Genomic DNA, 24,027 nt, shown 5'->3' with positions numbered 1-24,027 from the left:
ATATATGCATTTCAAATATATTTACTGTTAAATGTGATAAGTAGACTTACAATGATGATAGAGAAAAAGTCTCCTCTGATGAAGGCTACTTAACATTTAGTCCTCCAAATACCATTGTGTATCTGCCTACAATCTTCTTAAGAAGTATCGTGTTTGAGCCTCCCATTCTCTCTCTACTAATACAAAACAATGCCCATGCTAATGCAGACAGTGATGTTTTAGAGTAAATTTTCGACCCATAATAAAATTCAAATGGAAAAGGAATTTCAAAAGCAAAGCTTCATATTAGAAAATATTCAGTATCAAATTAGGGTTCTGATATCAACTGGAATTCCTTGGCTGTTTTTCTTTTTCAACATGAAAGCAACTATTGCTTACTAATTGACTAGATTACAAAAATAATCAAGGTAGACACCTTAGCTCATCCTTCCTAAAAGCCTGTTAATCTGATCCTCCCAATTGCCAGCATTTCCATCTTCTACAAAATGGGTGGTGTTGTTTTTCTTCATTCTACCTCATAGAACAGATAATCTGAAAGGCCATGAGAAATGGTTTCCCTCTTGAAAGACTCTTCCAACAGCACAGATCTCATGAATCAGATCCTCCATGTAGATGATGCCATGTTTTCCAAGAAATCCAACAATCACAGTGTCACCTGTCAAGGCAAGTCACTTCTTGGCTTTGCGATAATCATACTTGTAGATTAGTTGTTACTGATCTCAGGTTTTGATACCCCATGCAGTAGATAGGTCCACAATCTCAGCAAGTTAGGGAAGCCTTATTGAGCCTTGCTTCTACTGCATAGCAGTCAGAAGGGAAGAAATTAACACCTATTGGACCTTTGGGTTCACACTATTGATATCTCTGATCCTGATGACAAATGTTAATTTGGGTTCTGCAGGTACACAGAAGTTGCCAGATTTTCTTGCTTTTCTAGCTATTTGAATCTTAGATCTGTGCCTCTACCTATACTCATGATAGTGCTTAGTTCTTTCACAGAAAGCATCTTATTTGCCATTTGAAGTATCTTTTGGGGAAATTTCTTCCTTAAGTGCTTCATCTTCAGCTCTGAAAAATTTCTTCCCTCCTAAGTGCTCTGGCACTGCACTAGGGAATCTTCTTTTCTATACTTTCTATGTTTCCAGCTGGAGGAGGTTTGAATAGCAGTTGGGACGACTTAAGCCATAAACAAGGAAGAAAGAAGCTGTTAGAATTTTCTTTACCACCATCCTTTTTTTTTTTTTTTGAGTTTTTCTTATCTCTGGAATTTTTCTCCATTTCTGAGAGAGATTTTTCCAGATCATGACACCCATGAGTGTATATTTCTCTATTGTACTAAATATTGTATTTGACAGTCGTCATATTGTAACCTACTCTAAAACTTTAAAGCCATCCAAAAGGGGCAGGCAGAGCCTTCCACCTCAAACTGCCCCAACTCAGCTTCACCCTTTCCATGATTCATAAATAATTCACAAAGCACTTGTATAGATACAATATTTTGAAGCTCAAATTATCCCCATGAAGTAGTAGAGAAAAAATCCCTCTTTTTGCAAAGTATAAAGAATTCTTTTAATTAGTGGAGGCAAAACTGAAACTCAACTTCCTAACTACAACCCTAATACTTTCAACATCTCCCTTATGTATATTTTTGGGTTGTCTTTTCATTCAGATGCTTGTTTCATCTTCAATTTCTTCAAACTTTCTGCCCATGCTTACCCCTACATGAAGGTTGGGATTCATTCTCAGAATGCTGAACAAAATGGGACCTCGTCCGCCCCTCCAGCTCTGCTATCTTTGTGCTCCAGCCATGATGTTCTTGAAAACCAATGCATTTCTCATTTCATCATATCTACTCTTCCTTCAAGAATTAATTCCAATATCACTCTCATTTGAGATGTTTATCCTTGGATTTCACAAGAATTAAATGGTGTTTTACCTCACCCCCCCTTAACAACTATTATTTACAATTATTTTCTTTTTTTCATTCTCTCCCTCACCTTGTGGAAAAGCCAGGAAGTCAGGAACTCTGTTCTATGCATCTTTATATTCCAACACTATCCTGGGTGCTTAATAAATGTTTGTTGCGCAAACTAACAAGTTAATGAATTCACAAAATGAAGCAAGCTCATAGAGGCAACAAATTGTTAAGAGGTTAGAAAAACTGGACTTTTGAATCTGACATAACTTTGAATGCCACTTTTGAATTTATGAGCATACACTAACCATAGAAAAATTACCTAACCTCTCAATTTCAATATCTGTGTAGTATGGATATGTCAAGGATCCTAGGGTGCTTAGTACATAGCCTCGTACATTAAGTGTTCAGCATAGTTTAATGTTTACTGCAAAAATGGCTAATAGTGTATGGTTGATGTATAGCAATTCTAAACAAGAGGTATGGGGTGAAGACATTTCTCAAGGACACAGAGAAGGAGGTTGAATGTGATGTGCCATATTACAATATTCAGGAAGCTGCTGTCCCAGCAGACAACCAAGGCTTTATGATGGATGAAGTCACATCAGACAGATCTGAAGGGAATCCAACCAGCAAATGGAGCTGATTTTGTTTTTTAAAAATGCTATTAACTAGCTCTAATCAAAATTAAAGTATGGTCTTCATTAGATTACAATGTGGTTACTGGTTCCCTAATGAACTTTGTAGTTATAAATTCCCACCATGCTGTTGATCACAGGTAGGTTGATTTTCTTTAATACAAAATACAAAGAATGTTTATTAAGCTTAATTCCCCACATTATTAATCATCCTGTACCCCTTGATTAATAAAATCTGTTATGAAGCCCCTGTCAGTGGGGCCACGTAGAGGATTGTGCTGTTTAAAATGAGATCATGAGAGATTCTTAGAAAATGAGATATTCTGAAAAGGTGATGTAGAACCTCTATGGTGTTTGTCCTTCCTCACCTCTATTTTTTGAAATTAAAATAACTGTATAAGTGCTATCAATCTATTGACAATATCTACTTGTAACAACAATGAAATTTCAATATAACCTGTAAAAATTCAGTGTAAGATCATAGCTAGACTGGTGTTTAATAAACTTTAACATTTTATTTTAAATTATGTATTCACTAAAATGGTAATAGCATAAACCAAATTTTCAGGTTGGAAATTGAAAGTAGTTTAGAGTATATTCACTAAACACAATTTAAAATATTCACTAACATATAGTTTGCAGTAATATTTAGCCTCTCCTGTTGCTATTTACTCAGTATCAGTCTTTAATAACTCTCTTGGAAATACTATTGATTAGTCAAACTGATGAAGACATTTCCTCTTAGGGAGAAAAAACCATCAACACACACAGATAACAATTGCTTAGATCATTGCTAAGTTGCTGAGGCTGACTTTAAAAGTTCAAAATTATTTTATGAGGCCAGGGGTAGTAGCACACGCCTATAATCCCAGCGGTTTAGGAGGCTAAGGCAGGAGATCATGAGTTCAAAACTACCTAAGCAAAAGCAAGGTGCTAAACAAGTGAGTGAGACCCTGTCTCTAAATAAAAATATAAAAAGGGTTGGTGATGTGACTCAGTGGTTGAATGCCCCTGGGTTCAATCCCTGGTACCAAAACAAACAAACAAAAAACTTTATCAGAAAAACATTCCAAAATTAAAAGAAATATTTAAAATTATTTGCACCAGATATATATTTTAGGCTGCAGTTTGCAAAAAAAAAAAAAAAGAAAGAAAAAAGAAAAAAGAAAGAAAGAAAAAGAAAAAGATAAAAAAGAAATCTTGATTTGCTTTAAACAAATTCCCATTGTATCGAACTTGTGCAAAATGAATTTTTAATCATGATTCTCAGAGTCAACATCTAGATTTACATGCCCCTTGCATCTGACTAAAGGTCCTGAACCACAATCTTGAATATGCTCATATCCTCATTTTCTAAGTGGGCAGACATGCCCATGATGGCTCTGTCATTTTCTGTGCAGTGTGGGGTCTGGACAGACTGGCCTGCACTGGGGCCTCAGCATCTGGCTCAGCTTCAATGAGGCAAGAGTGCTGCCTGGGTCCCAGTCCCCTCTTCACTCACATACCTTCTTTTAGGTGCCCTAAGGTCAGAATCACTTGCCTTCAGGCTGAATCTGCTTTGAGCTCTGCCATTGTCTCTCCATCTTTGACACACCTGGCTGAGTGCTTTTACCTGAAACATGGAGTAGAGCAGAAAAAGGTGGGGCCAGGCAGAAGGGGAGCAGTGAACATATAGGCAGAATCCACCAGGTAACTATGATAGTCCTTTTCTAGTTCTCATTTTAAAAGTAAGGCGGAAGACAGTGATGATTTTAGGATAATGCCTTAATAATTAGAATGCATTCCAAATTCTAATTAAAAAGACAAATAACAGCACTAAATCAACCATAGAGTGAGAAGGTAAAACAGAAGGAAAATCAATTCTGTTCTGAAGCCTATCTAAACAGTAATAGTTAAATTTATGTGGCAGCTTAAACAGGCCACAGTATGCCCAGATATTTGTTTAAGTGTTATTTCTGGATAGGTTAGTATTTGAATTAGTGAACTAAGTAAAGTAGAGGGTCCTCTCTATTGTGGGTGAGCATTACCCAATCTGCTGAGGGCCTGAGCAGAACAGAAAGGCACAGGAAAACGGAATTTCTTCTCTACTCATTGATTGAGCTGAAATATTTCTTTTGTTACCCTTGGAGCTCCTGGTTCTCAGGCCATCAGACTTGGACTGGGATCTGTGTCATTGGACTTAATACTCTGGCCTTTGAAATAATACTGCATCCCTTGGTTTCTGACTTGCAGACAGCAGGTCATGGATGCTTTCAGCACCATGACCCTGTAAGCCAATGCCTAATTGCGTGTGCACAATCGTGTGCACAGATGTGTGTATTCTGTAGGTTTGGTTTCTCTGGGGAACAGTGATACATGTAAACTGCTCAAATTATCAGTTTAAATTTTGTTGTTCTTTTTTGATCTCCTTTTAGTAGAGGTTATTCTATATAAAATATTCTATAATATAATAAAATAAAAAGAACCAGTCTTTGTAATATTTCTTTTGAAATTGTCATCTTTCCCTATAGTCTTCTCTCCATTTTAAAGGACTACTGAGAAGGAGTGAAGGAGAAACAGAAGCTGGATTCTGTAGTGCCCTTCTGTATTTCAATCAAAGCAACTCCACTTAGAAATTTTCTAAATTGAACTTTGTGGTAAATTGCTCTCTGGAGAAAAAATTTTCTGTCCAAAAGAGAATAAGTATATGAAGAACACTATAGGGTAGGAGAGAAATGATGGTTATAATAGAATAAAATGCTCTAGAACAAATAAAATCTATGTAATATATGCTATAAAGAAAAATAACTTATTGAATGATTAATTCTACAGTTATTTATTTGTATTGACTATGTGTCAGTTGTCAGCTAAGTAATGAAGATATATCTAGGACTTAAATCAGGAAAAATGGTTACTGTAATGATGTTTCTGTTGTAGCAGGGGGCAAAAATAATCAAACAAAATCCATAGGATAATATGGGCTATAAAAATAACTTAGGAAAAGGAGAATGGAATAATAGGTGTTGTTACTACTTAAATGTTTCTTATAGGAGGTATTCTTGATAGGTTGATGTTTGACCTGAGATAGGAATAAAATGAATGAATCTTTTGGAATAATTATGAGGATTACATGACATAAGTGCATAAAACCTTATGAGACAATGTCATAATAAGTGCTGGGTAATCTGTACTTTCTTCTTAAGATAGGGAAATTGGGCCTTGGTAGAAGATAATGTGTTAATTAGAAGCTTGTTCATTCAAACATATTTTAAGCAGAACAAAAAATAAAAATAATCACAAGTCCTCACATTCCCTTGAACATTTAAATTTATAGAAGAAAAATACATTGCAAATTAACACAAGAAGAATAAGATGTGTGTGTGTGTGTGTGTGTGTGTGTGTGTGTGTGTAAGATAGACTACATAAAGGGACAGGGTAATAGGAAAGAGGAAAGGCTGAATTTGGTAGGACATTCAAAGTTTTAAGCAAAATGTGCTGAGATGTTAGAACATTTCAAATCCAAGTCCTAATGTGCTAATAAATAATGTCAACTCAGATATCAGAATTTTGTACAGAGACAGGAAGATAAGTACGAGACTGTTTCTGGATTTCGTCCAGCTCAATTAAGGCCATATATATCATAGAGCTCACACCAATAAATAAATCACATGTACAGCTGCCCTTTATGTTTTAAATAGTGCCATGACTATCATAATTCTGTGCAAAGAAATTGAAGTTTCCTCTGGGAAAATTATGTGGACATTACAATTTTATATGACTAACTGGAGAATAAATATGGTGCTATAATATATAATATGACATTTACCTGAGTCCATGTAGTACATTTAGCATGAGTTCACTTCATGGTTTTGGTATTAAAGTGAAATTGATAAATAATTCCACCAGAAATTTAATATAGAATCCAGATGCAGGATTGTAAAATAGCAACTACTTAGGATTTCTTGGCATGGTCAGATGAATAGACTAGGTTAGTATTACCCTCCATTACACTGCTTCTGTTATATAATCTATGTAGCCACTTACTGATACTCATGCCCATCATCTTATTTAATTTAAATATGAAGGTGAAATATATGATGTAGAGATGTTTAAGAAATGCAAGTTGGTGGTTAGAAGTGTGCTTTTGCTTCTCTAACAGTATCTAGATTCTTTGTAGGAGAACATAATTGTTGAAAATAATTCAGTATGCTGCTCTCTGTTCTGTCTATGGGATTAAGTTTCTGGCTTTCCCAGTGAGGTGTCTGCTAGGGCAAGAGGTGCTGCAGGTAGACCATAGCCTCTGAGCACCTCTTCCTCTCTACTCTTAAACATTGCCCCTTTTTTTAAATCCATCACCATCAGGCTTGCTTTTGGAAACCTTTGTATATCATGGGTTATAACCCAAGATAGTGCAATTCTCTACTGCTCAGGTTATTTTATCTGAACATTTGGAATTCCCCAAGTTTAAAGTCATAAGACATGCAATGTTCTTTGTATAATAAATCTTTTTAGTCTGAATTTATGCTATGCCATTTCAACATAGATCAAATTAGAACTGTAAAACTGGAAAGTGTCAGAATAGTGTGACCATATTTTCTGTGGCCCAGGTCCCAATTTCTCATCTCCTTCCTGAATTTCTCCATAAAATTCAGGACTATATACTTTTTTAAAAAAAGAGATTGTAACAGCTTTATCACTATGCCAGTAAATAGTATTCTGCAAACTCAGAGAGAGGATTCAATTTGCTGAATCATAGTATTACTTTACTTAATGGTTTAATAGTGAAATCAAATATTAATCGTAAATGCTTTCTCAAATCATCTTTTTGGAACAGAAATTTATCTCAGAATTGGTTCAGCCATATCTATTTCTGAAAGTTAAATTACATGAAATTTTAAAGTGGCATGTCTTTTTCAATAACAGAAAAAGCATAGTAGTTGTGCTGTATTATTTTAAAATACATATTCAATATGCATTTTAAATAACCATTTGGCTTTACAGGAATTTTATATTTCAGTAACCAAGTAACATTTAAAAATATAGTGACTTATCACCTGTGCAAGATAAGAGTAATGCTATTGTAACTATGGGAACAACTTTTGATTAAAAAAAAATACTGTCAAGAGGCAGGCCTTTCTGAATGTGTCATTCTATCTTCACACCCTTTCTAGGTGTGGCATGGTTTCTTCTCATTCCTTATAAAATCTAAATACTAAATATAAATAATGTTTATAGTGCACATACTATGTAGTTCATACTAGAACAGATGGATAGTTTCAATATCAGAGAGCCACAGTTCCAATTTCTTAGCAACCCTATGGATCACTTATTCATTTCATAACATATCAACCTCCAGAGGAAATTTACTGCAAGTCATGTCCTGGAACTTCAAAAGACACAATTTATTATTCTGAACAACTGCTCTTCTTTTTACAGTGGTGCTTAAGCCTATGAATTTGATTCCAAGTGAAATTTCTTCACTTCCATTTATTTATTTTTTTTTGAGATATAGTCCCAAATTCAACAGGTCTTTGGTAAAGGAAATAGTGTACAAGGCTGTGAATTTACTGTTAAATAGGGGTGGCTTCATTGTATTTTCAGACTTCTGAATCACTTTTCAGATTCATTCCCTATCAATTGCTATATCAATTAGTTTAGTTTGCATCTTGAGGTGTCTATTATGTATAGAAGAAAAATCCCTGTATCCAATTTCAATCTGTTGGGGGTCATCTTGAAATATAAAATATGCATGATAAAATATAATCAAGTTTTAAATGGTGGGAAGAAATTGGGAAGGGCTAAATTCACAGAAGTGTGTTAAGTTGGCAGAGACTTCAAGATCATCTGCTTTGGATAGTTGGGCAAAAAATGAAGAGGCAGGAAGGAGAGAAAGCAATTTTAAGAGAAGAAAGAAAATTAACTCTGGAGAAAAGCTGGCCTGTTGAGAATGTTCTCCTGAAATGAAACAGATTGATCTAACCAGAGTTTAATTTTAGGTTATTTGAGTGAAAGTAGATAATAAAGGACTTTGAAATCCTGATAGTGAATAGATCTAGAAGAGTGATTTTCATGTAGTAATTCTGTAGAATTTACATCAAGCATTTGGAAAAACATAGGTGAGAAATCTTGACACAGGGGTTTGGAATGGACAGAAACTAAAATCATAGGATCTGATACTCAGGTAAAGGACATTCTTCCTAATTCCATATAGCAATTATAGCAAGAAATTAGTTGCCTATAGAGAAATAAATAGTAAAAGCGATCAAAATGAAAGGAAGAAATAGTTTCTTTGCACTTAAAATAAGTAAAGGGGAATGTTTTAGTCAGCTTTTGTGCTGCTGTGAGTTAAAGACCCTACCAGAAGGACAGCAGAATAAAATAGACATTATTATTGCTGTGGTTATATATGTGACTGCATGACCAATGTGATTCTGCAACCTGTACACTAAGAAAAATGAGAAATTATATCCCATCTGATTCAAATGTACAATATGTCAAGATCATTGTACTGTCATGTGTAAATAATTAAAACAAAACAAAACAAAACAAAGACCCTACCAGAACAATTGTAGAGGAGGAAGAATTTCTATAATGGCTCATGGTTTCAGAGGTCTCAGTCCAGACAGAGGCTCCACTCCTCAGGGCTCCAGGTGAGGGAGGACATCATGGTGGAAGAGTGTGGAGGAGGGAAGCAGCTCACGTGGCAATCAGGAAGCAGAGAGAACAGAGCAACTCCATTCACCAGATACAAATATATACACTGAAGCCATGCCTCACCCCCTCCAGTCACCACTCAGTTAATCCCATCAGTGGCTTGATTCACTGATTGGGTTAAGGCTGTCACGACCCAATCATTTCTTCTCTGAATTTTCTTACATTATCTCACATATGGGCTTTTAGGGGACACAGCACATCTAAACCGTAACAGAGAAGCACTAAAAATATTTATAAAGTATATTTGGCTAGCCAGACATACTTCTATCCCACTGCTGTGTTTGGCTACATGGCAGTGCCACACTTTGGGCTACAGCATTATTTTGTCTGATATGAATTTTGTCTTCCTTACCATTACAATATTTGTAGAGCATTTTATACTTACAACTTGGTGAAATGGTTAGCTTTGCTTTACAGATGGGACTAGAAAAAAATTTGATTTGTTCAATCATATAACCAGGAATAAGATACATGTTATTTGATACTAATTCTAGCCTTTGGGGTCTCTAACACATCCATATTTTAAAAAGTCTTTGATGAACAAAAGAAACTTTAAAATATGGAGCTCAGTAACAAAGTAATTTCTGGGAATTCCTGCTGGGTGATGGTAGCTATTTCTACATTGACAAGTCCTCCCATCAGATTAGAGATAAAGTTGATTTAATCTTCATCATTTTGCTCAGTCTTTTCTAGGAGAGACTTATGAACTTTGTGCCTCACAACCTCCCCACTGTGTGTTGATAGAAAATCCACCTATTCCTTTTGGCCCTATGCTTAGAGAGAGGCACAGTAGAACAGCCTCTCAAGGGTTCTAAAATTTGGTATGAATATGTGTTGTTTGCACACAGATTCTGTTTCCCGGCAGAATGCCCAGTTTCATTTACATTTTTGTTTATTATTTTTTCAGCATTCTACATGCTTTTCATCTGGCTGCTTTGGGATTATGATCGCATTTGTCTTGCTCTTCTTTAAAGGGGACAATGTCATTTTAAGATGGTACATATTTAAATCTGGAATGTGATAAAATATGTAATTCTGAGTCTTTTATGCTACACCATTCATTTGCTTACCAGAGCATTCCCTGCATGCAGTGGGGCTACCCTAAGGAAAAGAACATTTCTGAGGTTCATATTTGCTCCCGCTGTCTTGGCAATACCTTGAAATAATAAAAATTGGGGGAAAAATCTATGGGAAAGGAAAACAATATGCCACTTACTTACCCAGTTGAAATTCAAATCATTTTTCATTTTTTTTTTTTGTTTTTGGAGATGCAGCTTGAATCACAAGGCTTACATCTAGCTAACATGCTTCACGGAATAATGTGTATAAAGTGCATGAGTGTGTGTGTGAGAGAGAGGGAATATTATAATTTTTTGTTATTCTTTCCATTTATGGCTGGACATAAATTACTTAAATACAAGATACACATTCAGTCCCAACTGAATGATGAAGAGCCTTAGGTACCTCATTTACCAATCCCAGTAGGAGGCTCATGTTAACTGTATAAAAATTTTATTTCTCTATTTATGGCACTGTGAGAGACACCACTATGGATGCCAAGATGAACAGAAGTTTAATTAGGGGAAAGGGAGAAAAGGAGTGATAATCACAGTGGGCTATCTTTACAAATTAATGGGCTTCCATTAAAGCCAGCAGCCCTGGGGAAGGAGTGTCCTGTGCATCTGTGATAGAGTGGGGAATGGAGAGATGGGAACAATGAAAGGCACTCATCAGGTAGGCAAGATTGTTGCAAAGTATTGTATATTATTCAGAAGAATTTGGAATTTAGCTGGGCATGGTGGCACATGCCTATAATCCCAGAAACTTGGGAGGCTGAGGCAGGAGGACCCCAAGTTCAAAGCCAGCCTCAGTAAATTCTGTAAATAAAAATTTTAAAAAGAGCTAGAGATGTGGTTTAGTGATTAAGCACCCCTGGGTTCAATCCCCAGTACCAAAAAAAAAAAAAAAAAGAATTTGGAATTTATTCTGGTCTGTTCCATGTAGTATTATTAAGTGCTAAAGTTACTATTTCAACCTACGCCATTATTTTTACTTTCTGGCCTTTATTCTTGCCCCCATTCCTCATCAACTTTGAAATAATGGGAGTAGTAAGGCAATCCCCTTACACATGCCTTTTCCAACAGTCTCTCAGAGTTTGCAGAGGAGAAGAAGTGTCTCAGGGCTTCAGTTTGGATAGAGACAGAGTTGACTTAATCACCAAATAATATTTCAAAATTCTGGACTCTCAGTTAATTTAGATTGAGGCCATAAGTAGAGTCTTTTAAAATAAGGCACTATTACCTTTTGTCTCTGCTTGTAGTCTAGTATACCCTAACCTGAATTTCTGCTGAAATTTTTTGATGAAATTGTTTTGTTGAAAGTTTTAAGAAACATCCAGAACACAACATTCTGATTTTTTTTTTCCCACTCCTTTACCAGAGACTGTAGCATTGGCTGGCACTTCATCTGTCTTCTAAAATATAGTTGGCAATATTTTGACCAAATGTTTTGCCATTTCTTAACAAGATGACAAGGAACATCAGCTTTCCCAACTCTAATATTTATGACCTTTCACATTTACTAAGTCTGCCACCATTTAGGTTTTATTATTTGTTGCATTTTCATTCTAATCCCATTTTTGGTAGAATATATAAATAATAAAGAAATATGTAAATGTGATTTTTACCAGTTTTAAAGGAAGTTGTTAAAAATAATGAAATAGCATCCTTTAAATCAGAAAAAAATAAATTCAATGATAATTGATAGTAGATATTGGAGAAAAACCAGTACAGTCATACATGAATATTGCCAAAAACATGCTTTCATTTAATTGGGCAATATAGACCAAGACTCAAATTTTGACATTATAACAACAATCACGCAAACCATGATTTTTAGGAAATAATTAACTCGCTTAAAATTAAAATGCTGTGTGTGACTTATTTCCTATTTTATTGCCAAAAGTAGGAAGCTGCTGATCTTAGTTGGTTTGGTCTATTGTAATAGTATACCACAGATTGGGTGACTTATAAATGGAAGAAATCTATTTCTTACAGTTCTGGAAGCTGGGAATACCAAGATCAGGGGCTGGCAGGTTCTGTGTCTAGTGACGGCTCACTTCTTGATTCACAGCTCTGTTTGCTGCATCCTCATAGGGTAAAAGGGACCAATAGCTCTCGGAAGACTTGGTAGCAACATGTCAATTTGAGAGAACCCAAAGATTCTGGTCATAGTGCTACTAGAATATTGACCTGAAGAAAAGAGGACAAGAAAATTACTACTCATTTACTCAGTGAAGTATTATATAACTATGAAAATAATTAGGAAGACTATGTTTCAATATGTATGGGTACTATTATGTATTATTAAATATAAAAACTCAGGATATAAAAATGTACATGCATAATAGCAAGCAAGTGAAAAATTATTGGATGAGATTATAGCAAAATGATTATAGTTATTCTGATAGGTGGCAAGATTGTTTGTTCATATATGATTTCCAAGTTTTTATACACCAAAAATGTCTGAAAAAATATGGGCTATGAACTGGCACAATTTATTTTAAAAACATAATAAACAGAAACTATGTTATTAAAATAGTATTTTTCTTGGAGGATTCTACTTCCAGTGTTACAATGTCACATTACCAATATCCTTCCTACTTACCTTTCTCCCTCAATAACATTAGTTTCCTCTATTAAACCCCCAACTCAACGACCACCAGCCACCCTGCCATATGCTTTTTGTCAAATTCTTCTGGAGTTTTATTTTCTCTGTGAATTTAACAGGAAGGCAAAATTGTAAGTGGTGAGAGAAATACAGTGTTCATAAATATAGCAACTAAGAAATTGAGGGTGCCCCCACTTTTCTAGTGTTTCTCTTCATTATTTATTTATTTCCATATTGAACACATTTTTATTCTGCTCGGTTACATGACAGACCTGAGCTAAGTGGTGAAAATCCTGTGGTAACACAAAAGCAAACAAAACTATGCTACCTGCGTTTATAGACCTCACATTCTAGTGGAAAATGTAAACATGAATAATACTGATCTATTCCTCTGTCCTTTTTTCATTTTAAACTATAAATTATAAATCATATTAAATATGACATTGAATATTATACCATTGTAGAATCAAACAGAATGTAGATAGTTTAGAGAATGATTTTCTGGGTAAATAATATTTAAACTAAGAACCAAAGGTTAAAAAGGGTCAACTATATGATGAGTGTATGTATGTGTGGCTGTTGGGGTGAGCAAGGGTGGTGGGCAGGCAGAGAGAGCACACCCTGCTAAATGTCCTGAAGTAGGAAAGAGCTTGGCAAAGATCTCACGTCCCCCAAACAGGAACTATGCAGTGAAGGAGATAGGAGGAATCGTGCTCCCTCTAAGTACACCTAATACACATAGGACAGCATCCTTTCAATGGTTGTTTTCTTTTGTTCTATTTCAACAGATAGATGGTAGATTCTTATTTTTAATGTTGGTGTGAGTTCTCAATCTTTAAAAGCAATATTTATATGTATTTTTGTTGATAGTTGGCAGAATTCAAAACTGGATTTGCTCATCAGCTGATCTTTTAAGAAGAATCTATAAGGGGCCACACGTTTCCTAGCAGTAGCACAATGGCTAGCAAGACAACAGGTATGATGATGGCAGCTGTGAGGTTGGTTCAGCACCTTCCATAGATTTGGCCAGTAGGGAATTGCCGCAGTCCAGCTGCAGCAAAATTACCGAGGGGGTGACGAGCAACTTGTGTAGGTTGATACAGCAGGAGTAGGAGCCGTTTATTGTAGGACAACAGAGGTATTTATACATTCCACATAATTAACATAAACTCGATACAGCAATCAACCAATAAGGAATCTCCACACTTAATGGCTCGCTGGCGTTACTTCACAAACCACTCCCTCTGGCAAAATGCCAGGCGCCATCCTGACTTGTTTACAGACTCTAACAGGGATTCTCAACCCTGAATAGATCCATTTCCTCTTACACAAAAGCAAAGTAAGATTGGCATGATGGTGTCACCTCACCATGTCCCTAGTTTCACATTAAGATTCTAAACCAGCAAAATGAGATGGTGAATGACACTGCTGAATGGTCACTCTGTCATTGTGACTTTTAAACCATGGCCAGGCACTTTCATAAACTTACCCAGAAGCTGGTGGCTGTGCTCTAAGGCATAAAGTGTGATAGAAAGTCCTGTGCTCAACTGAAATGAAGCAGATGCATAAGAACCAGCTTGTGGCAGTCTTCCACCAAACTGGAAGGAGAAAGTGCCTAACAGTGACTCATTAGGAGGTTTTCTCCTTACTCCAGCAGGTTTATAGGACATTCCACCAAGACTTGGTTCAGATACTAAAGCTTGGGCCTGTGTGGAGATGTGTAAGATTTTCAGATCAGCATGGTAGACACATCTGCATGATTTTCAGTGTTACTTCATAATGTGTGTCCCCTGTGTCCTTAATAATCAAAGGAAGTCCAAAGTAATAAATTATATAAAAACAGTGTGTATTAATATGAAGCTAGAACAAAACATCAACTCTTCTTCCACACACACACACACACACACACACACTTTCTAAATTAAAGGTATTTTTTATCCTAGGTGTCTCCTTGTCAGGGAGATTGGAATAATAATGTCTAGGTGATGAGGTAATTTATTTTAAGGCTTCTGTTTAATATAGAGTTATAATTATCTATTGATCAAACAAGAGTGTCCTTGGCCCTTCTGAAGGGACTAAAACAAGACTTCTAGAAATATATGACATCCAGGTTAATATATAAAGGAAGAGAATACATTTAATTTGTAGTTTTTTTCTTTACATATAATAAGAGTTGGAAAATGTCAGATAAAGGATTAGGCCTGGTCAATGTGATTGGAAATGAGGCAAGAACAAGCCAACATACAGTGTTGTATAATGATCTAAGTTTTTAGAGTTTACCTTGAATGTGTTTTGAGAAGTTAAAAGTAGAACTGAGGTTATATTGGTGCATTATACAAATAATTCTGGTAGCAGGGAATATAAATGTAAGTGCCAGCCCCGCATACACACATAAGAAAATAAATCAAACCAAACAGAACAAGTAACCAGAGTTGCAAAAATGGAAATTGACAATATCATTCTAAAATTTACAAAGAAATGCAAAAGCAAAAACCAAACAAACAAACAAACAAAAACCAAGAATAGCTAAAACAATCATAAGGAAGAATGCATAGAAAAGCTTGCTTTAATGGATATTACAGCTCATTATAAAGATAGATAATTAAGAAGGTATGGATTGCTTCACGTATAGGCAAACCAATGCTACAGAAGAGATAAGCCAGAAGGATACTCATATAGATATGGATACTTGACCTATGCAAACATTGGCACTTTGGAGAAGTAGGAGAAAGAATGGTCTAGTCAATAGAGAGCATGATTCACTTGGATAGTTAGAAGGGAAAAAGGATCTTGAAAAATTAAAGCTATTCCAAATGGATTTTACATATAAATGCAAAAGGAAAAGCAAGAAATCTTAAATAAGATAAAATAAAAATTATTGGTAGGAAGTTATTAATATAAAATATAAAAATATTAATTATAAATTTGTTCGACTTATTATTTCAAAACTAAGCACATTTTATCAAGTATGCCATTTGAGAGAAAATGGAAAAGAAGGCCACGGAGTGGGGGATCCCTTTGCGTTATCTATAACAAAACTCTTGAACGTTAGAAAGAACTCCAACTATTGTGGAGTAAATTGTGTCTCCCTAAAATTCATATGTTAAAGGCCTAACACTCAACATAACTGTGTTTGGACTCTCATCCCCTAGGACTGATGTCCTTCTAATTGGAAGAGACACCAGAGTTTATTTCTCCCCCCACAAACAGAGAAGAGGCAAGAGGAACCACCATGAGCAAGTTGGCAGGAGGGACCTCGCTAGAAACCACACTGGTGGCATCTTGATCATGGACTTACAGATGAAAATACTGTGAGAATACAACTTCTGTTTTTAAAGCCACACAACATGTGATATTTTGTTATGATAGCCTGAACAGACTAAGATGCCTACCAAGCAATAAGAAAAAGCCAGCGATTCAGTAAGAAGGAAAAAGCCAGCGATTCGATGAAGCATTTCACAAAAGATTTTCAAGGGCCAATAAAATATGAGGAAGTGTATTTATAGCACCCAAGATCTGGTCAGGAAATCAGAAGAAAATGTATGTCTTTTAGGTATGAAAGACTTAAGGAATTAGAAACTTATAGACTGTTAAGAATGGGGACTAATGCTGAGAGAAGCTTGACCCTCAGTCTGAGGCAGTATAGAGAACTGTTCCTATGAATCTCATGTCTATTGAGAGTCTGGAAGCAGTGACTTCATTTTTATAATATTGTTTTGGTCTCTGAGCCTATATATCTATACCCCTGATTTATATAGGAATAAAGATTTAAGGTTTAATGATTTAATAATGACTATTTCTAGGTGCGATAGAATTGTTTGTTGGTTTTTAACTTTATTTTTTATGTTGAATGTCTTAGATTTTTTTAAAAAAAATATTCAGTTTTTATAACTGAATAAATAACATGAGTATATTTAAAGGTACTGCAGTACATGTTATAAGGTGTTTCCTATTTCTTTTATGTTAACAAATATTGCAACATATTAAGCCAATGTCTGAGAATACTTCTGTGAAGCTTATGTCCATCCCAGACTCATAACTTGACATTTCTATACTTGCCATGCCAATGGTGATAATCTGATAAACAAATGTCCCTGTCTAAAGTGATTAACATAGTATTATGTTTAAGCAAGTGAGAAGTGGATATAATCATTTTTGTAGACCAATAGTTTATCACATTTAACAGTGAGACTGGATTATTCATCAGCAGAATTCCACACCAAAAACTATCCAGAGGTAAGATGTAAAATCATCTTATTTGAGTTCAGTCTGAGATGACTTATTCCAATGTCTTTTTTTTTTGAATTGAGATCCAGAGGATCTGAGTTAATAGTTTCAGTATTTGCTCTTTCTTATAATTACCAAGTGATGGCCCTTTGGCTGTTAAAATAGGTTTGCTATAGCCTATAGCTTTGATGTCCAACATAGTAGCCACTAGTCATATGAGCCTATTTAAATGTAAATTAATTGAAATCAAATGAGACTTAAAAACTCAGCTTCTCTTCACACTGCTTAGAGTTCAAGCCCTCAGTGACTGGAGCTGCCACTTTGGATAGTGCAGATCAAGTATATTTCTGTCATTTCAGAAAGTTCTACAGGACAATGATAATCTAAAGTTAATTTGTTCAATGAAAAAAGGTTTTTGAATTTTTTTACAGTGCTTTATCTCTCTTTTAATGTATTTTATCTAGGTCACTTTTCAAGAATCACTATTTCAAGAAAAACAAGATATACTCTATGTTATATATTAGCATGTGATTTAACTCATTTTAAGAACTTTAAACTGAATATCAAGGGAAAAACTTGTGATAAAAAGTCAAAGTTGACTACAAAGGATGATTTCATTGCAGATAGAGCTCTGGTCTCAAGGTTAACAAGGATCTGGAAACATCTTCAAATTTTAATCTTAGTCTAACAACAAAGAATTATTTGAATTACAATTCAGATTAAATGCAAAATATTTTTTCATTAATTTAGGAATTTTAATGAGGCATTTATAAAAGCTTCCAAAATTATTTAATGGACACATTGAAAATTTATTCTCAGATAGTTGGCTTAATTTATCTACTTCAGGGAACTTAAATGGTACCTATATCAACTACATTTAAGGTACAAAGGGACATGACTTTTTCTAAAATAAACTTCTCTCATCAGCAACCTAGGATCTGAGCTAATAATGGCAGTCAGCCAATCAATCTCATGAATTAGTTTAAGATGGCTCTTGCTTACAAAGCAAAATGGCAAGACCCTAGATATTAAGAGTTTATTTAATTTAATTTCCTTGCCTAAGAATAATCAACACTTCTTCTCATAACAGGGAATAAGCATTTATATTTATGAGTAACTCTGTTGATGCTTATTTAATACCACTGATTTATATTTATTGCTTTTCAAAAACTATAAAACAGTATTTGTAGATCCTAGTATCACATACCCATGATAATCACTTAAGATGGATTATTGTGTAAACTTGGAATTGCTCTCTGTGAATGTTCTGTGAACTTGTGGTGAGACTGATGATGTTAGCAACTATTACTTATACATTTTTGTTCAGAATTATACTTTCTCTTCGACATTATTGCATGTATTTGGAGTTTTTATTTATATGCTCACAAACACATCCCTAACATGAAGCCTAAAGACTAAAGATACAATTTAATCTTTATGTTTTATGAATGAAAATATGGCCTTCTAATTATATTTCTGGAGTTATGTTCTTTGTCCTAATGTTTGCTTATAGATTAAAATACATTAACCAACTGTAAAGTACAAAAAACCTGAAACCATACATATGTATTAAAAATATATACACATACATATATATTTAAAAAATCAAGTTAAAATATGTGGTTGATGATTATTGGTCTTATTTTGTAAGTTGAAAAATTGGATATATAAAATTCCCACCTCTGCATGCATTTTTAAATATTTAATAAGTAGTAATTGGATAAATACTGTGTTTACACGGTTATACCTTTACTGCTGAGGTAGAAGTTTAACCCAAACAAAAAAATCTCGATTCCATATGCACATTCTCCCCTCTTTCCAAATATCTCATGAAAAAAATAGGATCAAGTTAGTGTTGGACAAAAGTATTTGGGAGTACATGTTGACTGTTAGCCTAATACTGGACGCTTGAAAGGATTCCATGTTTTCCAGAAATACGGGGATCCCTGAGGATCAACAGGGACCCACTGGAGGTTGTCATTTGTGAATTGTTATTTACAAAAGCGTGTAAGGGAGAAAGGAGAGGAAGGTCCAGAGACCCAGGGGGAGCCTGCCCTCTGTTTGCACCTAAGGTGAGGTCTCTAGGCTCTTAGCTATCATTATTTTTTTTAATTCATTGAGCTGGAGGGTCTGCCTCCATTGTATAGCTGCACAGAACCCACCTATACTGGTTGTTTTCAACATATTAACTGCCTTTCCTTCATGAGCTGAGAGATTTGGATGATTCACAACATTAGATTAACAATTACCTGCATGAAACAGTATCATGTAAATAAAAGTCCAAAGTAAAATCGAAGACTGAGATAGCATATGTAACAACATGTAACAAACAGTAATAATCAGATATTCCATCATGTATATAAGAAAATGACAAAACAGTAGAAAAATTGGCAAATTTTGTAGTAGGCTATCTCTAAAAGAGGAAATACAAATAGCCAAAAACACATAAAGGATGCTTACTTTATCTAGTAAGAAGAAAAATGCAAATTTAGACAACTGTGAAATATCTTTTATCTCTCATCAAATAGGGAGAGAATATGATCATTATCACATGTGGCTGAAGATATGGAGAAATTCATATTCTCATGTTTCTTGATTTAAATTACTTCTGTTCCTTATTTAACAGTTTTCTTATTATCAAAATTAGTAACTCCCTTTTTGTCCAATTGTATTGATTGCACAGAAATCCATGTCTCTTTCTTTTTAAAAAATATTTTATATTAATTGTTGATGAAATTTTTTATTTTATTTATTTGTATGTGGTGCTGAGAATCGAACCCAGTGCCTCACACATGCTAGGCAAGTGCTCAACCACTAAGCCACAATCCCAGCCCAATGTCCCTTTCTTTTTTGTAATAGGATTTTAATATTTATTCAGAAATCTATCCCATCTTTATTGAATTAAATCCTATCGGAATTCCCAATCAAGTTTCTCTTCTTTCTTCCAAGATAAAGATTGGCATCTGATTAAAGCAAGGATACATAAGCCCTCTCCTTGGATTCTGATCTTAATCAGAATTTTATTAGACTCTAAAAATATTGGGATGCTAGGAAATTTTCCATTTTTAGATTTTTATCTAAGATGCTATACATGCAAGAGACACCATTACTGTACATCACTTAGAAAATGTTATCAGTTACCCAGATAATGCTTTCTTCCCACCCACTTTAATATTTAGCAAAAGAGCTCTTTAGATGCCCCTAGAAATATATTTTGGTCACAAAATATTGGTCATATTTGCAAATTTAAAAAAAAGTAAAATAAATTGGCCTAAATCCTCCACATTTTGTGAATTGCTTTGACTCAGTGTTATGTCTTTAACCACTTTTGACTCAATGTTCTTAAGTTCTCTGGGTCACAAATGAGGGGGTTGATCAAGTACTTTTAGCTTCAGGTATTTTCTTCCAAGCTACTGACAACAATTCTGCAATTTGGGGGCTTATAGTCCCCTCTTCAACATATTACTTCACTAATGTACAATGTATGCACTGTGCCTGCTTTGATGACTTTTTGAACACACTATTCTTTTTCAGTAAATATCCATTCCTAAAATAATCAGGATGTTTTAATATAATTAAATCCAACATGTATGTTACCAGCTGTGTTATCTTCTTAACTGTCGTGTGGACAATATTGACATCATGACCAAGTTTTCAGGTGCTCAGATAAGATTATCCCCTGTAAAAATTCTTTCTGTCCAACACTGATTATAAGGCACCACCAACTATCAGCCAAACCCCCATTCCGTCTGGGGGTTTTAACATCTTTCATGTTAAAAGATGAAAAAATACTTAGCTTGGAATTTGTAAATATGTTTTAATCATATAATAATCATAATCACTTATAGATATTTGATAATGCCATACTTTTTAAAATCTGAGAACTGATCTTTCAGATTTTCCTTCATTTAATATATATATATATATATATATATATATATATATATATATCTTAGACTCTCTAAGTGCTTTACAAGGCTTATCTAGCTGGATTCTATGAAACAGCATTTGAGGTAAACACAGTGAGTGTGTGTGTATGTAGTAGGATGTATAAAATATATAGTAAAAAAGATATATTTAAAGGTACATATAAAATTGGATGGAATGAAAATTGGAGGCAACCCAAGTATCTTTTAGTGAAAGGGAAATTAATTTATGGTATGTTATAAAAACCAAGTTACAGCCAGTCTCAGTGTTCAAAGCTTCTTATAGTAACTCAAGAATGTCCATAGTGACCTTCTACAGTTAAGCAAGAAGGTAACTACACAGCCTTTGCCCTTGGGGAAGTGGTGTCAAACACTCCCAATATCAACAAATGTCTCTGAGTCCAGGAAACTTGCCAGTGGGTCAGCCATCTGCAGAGTGCAAGTCTCCTTTACAGAGGGAACAGTTCTTAATTCCAGCTATTTCCTTGTAGACACATATCCCATTGTTAGTAGATCTGTCTGATTTTTCAAGAAAAGCCATAAATCCCATACTTTACATGCAATTAATTGACAAATAGTTAAAAAGTTACATAATGCAGGTCAAACGAAGCATGTTTGCAAGCCAACTTTGGGTTTGGATAAAGTAAGTCAAAGCAAAAAAAAATAATAATAATAATTCAGAGTACTCTTATCTCAGCCTTATTTTAAGAATACATGGCTCCCTACAGAAAAAAAAGACTACATTTCACAGATTCCCTTGGGGCTCAGACTTCACCTGGTTAATTTCAGAAATTTTCAATAAAAACAGTCAGAAAATGCCCTTTGCCTCTGCTTCTTTGCCCCTTTCTGCATTCCACTGCCTGGAACCCTCCTGGATCTTGAAGACAAGACCCACACCTTGAGAATAACAGATTGGTGACCTGGAAGGAGCCCAAGTTCTTCAAGACATTGCAGAACAAAAACTATCAAATAGGCCTCCTCTTTTGATCTTAAGAATTTTATTGGACAAGGAATACATTGCTGTACCATTTATATCTGCAAATGAAGCTTATTCCATCTTAGGAAACCAAATCGGAAAATCTAAATTAAAAATCTGAGGAACCTGCTGCCTCCTGTAGCATTATAGGTCGTATATAATGTGTCTTCTGAGAAACAAAAAATCTTTCATCCTTGTTAAGAAGTCCCTTTTGCTTGTGGCCAGGCCTTCAAAGGAGCTGAAGATCATATAATCCTGTTACTCATTCTTATGAATTGCAAGAATATCTTTAATTCTTTGTCTTGTATGAGGGTTTTAACAATCAAAAGCAGGAAAATGAAAAAAGTAGTGGTAGAGGCTAATAACAGACTGGGAAAAACTATAAAAACTCTACACTGTGGACAGGACATGTACTTTAAATATAAAGACAAAATGGTCAAAAATAAAGGATGCAACAAGCTACACTAAAATGTGAACAACAGTTATAAACCTAGAGTGGTTATATTAGTAAGATACAAAGTAAACTTTATGACAAGAAATATTTCCAGAGATACTGAGACACAGTTTATAAAAATAAAAGGATCAATTCATCAAGAACATATAAGAGTACTAATCTTGTATGCACCCAATAACAGAGCTGCAAAATACAGAAAATAAAAATTGATAGAAGCAAAAGGAAAATAGGCAAAATCACAAGTATTATTAGATATTTCAACTCCCCTGTTGGTAAATCATAAATGACAGAAAATTGATAAGGATGTATGAGGCCAGAAGATTATAAACCAACTTGACCTTTGACATTTATACCACATCTTCACTCAAACTGCAGCTGCACATGAACATCAAGTGCACATGGACAATTACCAAGTTGGGCCATTGGCCACACAATCAAATAAATTTCAAATTAAAGAAAATTAAAATTATTTAGAGGCCACCAGAGTATTAAGTTAAAACCAGCTAAAAGATACAGTTGACAACCTCAAATATTTGGAAATTGAACAATATATATCTACATCGTTCAAAAGAGATATTACAAGTTATAAATAATTAACCTGAATAATAGTTAAACTACACATTGTGATGCAATTAGAACATAGTTAGAGAAATATTCATCAGTTTAAATCCTCATGTGGAAAAGAAGAAAGGACTCAAACCAATCACATTATTTTTGGAGGGAGGATATTCTTTTCCCTATTTTTTTTCAGAATTAATAAGCAAAATCAGGGGAACACAATCCCACACAAATTCTTTTAGAAAATAAAAGAGGAGGAAACATTTCCTAAATCATTTTATGAGGCTAGGATTACCATGACCCTAAAATCAGGTAAAGATATTAAAAGAGAAGAAAATGATATATATTATTCTATTCTTCATGATCATTGACTTAAAACTCCCCCTCAAGATATTAATCAATCAAATGAGGAATATATAAAAAATAGATTATCCCAGGAGTTTATAAAGCTGATTTAACATTTGAAAATCAATCAATATAATTTAGCATATTAGCAGAATACCTACTGATTCCAGGGTACCCTTGGTGGGGTGAAACTTTCACAGTGGAATTGCTTTGATGTGTATTTTGAATTATTCACAGAGGTTTTAGGTGAATGTGGCTTGCTTTTCCCTATTTATCTTTATTTCATGAACAAGGTTTCTGATTTGGGAGCACCTTTACCCATGAGGACAGTGGCCATCAGTTCTGTTTTCTGTTTCTTTTATGTGGAGGACAAAGTGTATCTTTTTTGCTTGTCTCTGTGAGATCTTTAACTTTTCTCTCATGTCTAGCCTCAGCAACCTGGACTGCCAAGGTTTTCTGTCTACCCTGACTTTACCACAGAAACAGTGCTGCCATTCTAGTCTTGTACCTTTCCGGACTGTCTTTGTAGCCAGTGCTGTTAATGACCAAGTTCTGACATGTTGGTTATTTTGGCATTTAATGCTGACTTTTACCCATGGGGGTAATTTTGTTCTTGCTTCATCTAA

General features: G+C 34.6%; 1 pseudogene; it reads right to left on the bottom strand.

The window, feature by feature from the left end:
• Window positions 1-416: 416 nt before the first annotated feature.
• LOC125616625 lies at window positions 417-14,585 on the bottom strand (annotated as a pseudogene).
• Window positions 14,586-24,027: the final 9,442 nt, after the last annotated feature.

Source organism: Marmota marmota, unplaced genomic scaffold, assembly GCF_001458135.2.
Source record: "Marmota marmota marmota unplaced genomic scaffold, marMar, whole genome shotgun sequence".
NCBI classification, from domain to species: domain Eukaryota; kingdom Metazoa; phylum Chordata; class Mammalia; order Rodentia; family Sciuridae; genus Marmota; species Marmota marmota.
This window is presented reverse-complemented; position numbering and strand designations above follow the sequence as displayed.